This window comes from Cricetulus griseus, chromosome 4 (assembly GCF_003668045.3).
Source record: "Cricetulus griseus strain 17A/GY chromosome 4, alternate assembly CriGri-PICRH-1.0, whole genome shotgun sequence".
Classification (NCBI taxonomy): domain Eukaryota; kingdom Metazoa; phylum Chordata; class Mammalia; order Rodentia; family Cricetidae; genus Cricetulus; species Cricetulus griseus.
Window position 1 is genome coordinate 94,566,300 of NC_048597.1, and position 2,780 is coordinate 94,569,079.

Genomic DNA, 2,780 nt, shown 5'->3' on the forward strand with positions numbered 1-2,780 from the left:
AGCACTAAAAGCACACGATAGGATCCTATTCACAGAACACTATAGGAAATGAAAACTTCTCTGCAGTTACAAGTGTGGTAGTTTGAATGTAATTGACCACCATAAGACCCCAGAGAGTGGCACAATTGGGAGGTGTGGCCTCGTTAAAGAGGGTGTGGCCTTGTTGAAGGAAGTATGTTACTGTGGGGGTGGGCTTTGAGGTCTCTTTTGCTTAAGCTGTTCTTGGTGTCACTTTCCTGTTGCCTGCAAGATGGAGGACTCTCAGCTCCTTCTCCAGCAGCATGTCTGCCTGCATGCTGTCATATCCTATCATGATAGTGGACAGAAACTCTGGAACTGCAATTTCTCCCTAATAAGTGTTTTTCTTAAGAGGTTTTAATAGCATAGGTATTTCTTATGACAATGAGACATGTCTGCTCCTGGCAGCACCAATCTACTTCAGCGAAGATGATGGGCATTGAAGAAACTCCACATGGAGTTTACGGTTTTTTGTGGCATAGGTCAGCCACCGGGCAAGAAATTGCCCTTGTCTCAACTGCTGACAGTATGCTGTCCAAATGGGACAAACAGAACACCAAAAAGAGTGACTGCAAAACCTTGCCAAGACAAGGCGGGACAGCCCTTCAGGTTATCCTGTTTCACAGAAGAGTCTGTCAGATATGCTAGGCCTACAGGCCGAAGATGGATGCCCCAATGTTGCAGAGGAACCTTGGGTGACTGTCCAGGCAGCCAGCTGTTTCTGTCATTTCTCACAGTTTTTGGAAGTCACTTGCTCACACTTCCTGCTTACTCAGTTAATATTATTTCCTTTTCGGGTCTCTGAGAGAGCTGAAGACTAGATAGTTATAGTTTTCCTTGTTTATCAGACTCAGAAAAGAAATTCACTAAAGATATGTTGAGAGACATTAAAAGACAATTTGATAATGCAAATTAGAATAGAAAGAAAATTACGTACAAGACTTTGGACTCACCAAGATAGGATAGGCAATAAAGTATTTTCTCTGAATTTGTCAAATGCAAATGGACTGGACAATGCTAATGTATTTAATGCCTGCATATATTATATATATTTATTTTACTTATTTATAGTTTTCCTTATGTTAGTTGTAGCCTTCTCTTTTTGTATTAGACAAAACAAAAGGGGAATTGTAGTGGCATATTAAAGCCACCGGAGACCAAACTAGCAAAGCAGCCCACACTAATTAGCCATAGAAGCCAGGCAATGGTGGCACACACCTTCAATCCCAGGACTCAGAAGACAAAGTCAGATGGATCTCTCTGGATTCAAGGTCACCCAGGGCAATACGAAACTGAATCAGTCTAAAAGAGTAACAGAGCTCACGCCTTTGATTCCAGCACTTGGGATCACAGGACTTTAACCCCAGTACTAGGGAGGTAGAGCCAGGAGTGATGTGACTGGGTAGAAAAAGGAATATAAGAAGGAGGAGACAGGAACTGAGAGCTTTTGCCTCTGAGGATTTGTGGAGACAAGACTGCCATTTCAGCTTGGTAGAGGTAAGATCTACTGGCTTGGCTGCTTTACTTCTCTGATCTTCAGCTTGAAGCTTGGATCCCAATACCAGTCTCTGGGTTTTTTTTTTTTTTAAGATTTTATTTATTTATTATGTATACAACATTCTGCTTCCATGTATATCTGCACACCAGAAGAGGGCACCAGATCTCATAACGGATGGTTGTGAGCCACCATGTGGTTGCTGGGAATTGAACTCAGGACCTCTGGAAGAGCAGTCAGGGCTCTTAACCTCTGAGCCATCTCTCCAGCCCCAGTCTCTGGGTTTTTAATTATCATGTTACAATAAGAGTTGTCGTGGTGTCTTTTCACAGCACTATAAAACCCAACTAAGACATACAGTGAAAGTTGTAGTTGTTGAAAATAGAACCATGTTTTATGGAAAGCTCAACTACAGAAAGCAAGCCAGTGGCCCCTTGGGACTGGAACAGGCAGGAAAAAGGTTCACAGTAGCCTGCAGGGAAGTTCTGAGAGTTGTACAGTGCTATGGAATGCTTCTGTACACTGCCAATATGTGTTGTTTCCATTGGTTAATAATAAAAGCTGTTTGACCAATAACCAGGCAGGATAGGGTTAGGCAGAATAGTCATACTGAGGATTTGGCTGAGGAGGGGCAGGGTCCTGACACACTTAACAACTGACTGTATTCTGGAGCCTATATTACCTCAAGATACTGTTATTGTGCAAATATCGGTGAATATGCTTACACAAACCAAAGTGGCTCTGGTGTCACATCGTCTTACAGGAGCACTGCTGTGTCTGCAGTCTGCCCAGATGGGAGATGTGTTTCCTGTGACTAATGAGCTTGACTGTGGTGATGGTGTGACAGGTGTCCATCTCTGTCGAAGCATAGCAAATCACATGTCAGAAGTACACACAATGTATTGTAGATCCATTACACCTCCACAAAGCCCTTGGCATTTTATTTACTGTTATTATGATGATTGTGTGTGCACATGAGTATGCACATGCTCTCGCACTCCCATGAGTGTAGGATGGACCCTCATGGTTATAGACACGCTCAAGCACATATGTGGAGGTCAGAGAACAGTCTTCAGGGCCCAGTACCCACCATGGATTCGAGGGATCAAACTCAGGTTACTAGCCTGGGTGGCTAGCATGTTCACCCATTGAGGCAGCTTGCCAGCCCTGAAGCTCTTCTTACAAATGTCCCTGTCTAGGGTTGAAGGTATGGCTCAGTGTGACAGGTTTATGCCTAGCAAGCATGGAACTCTGGGTTTGATTCCTA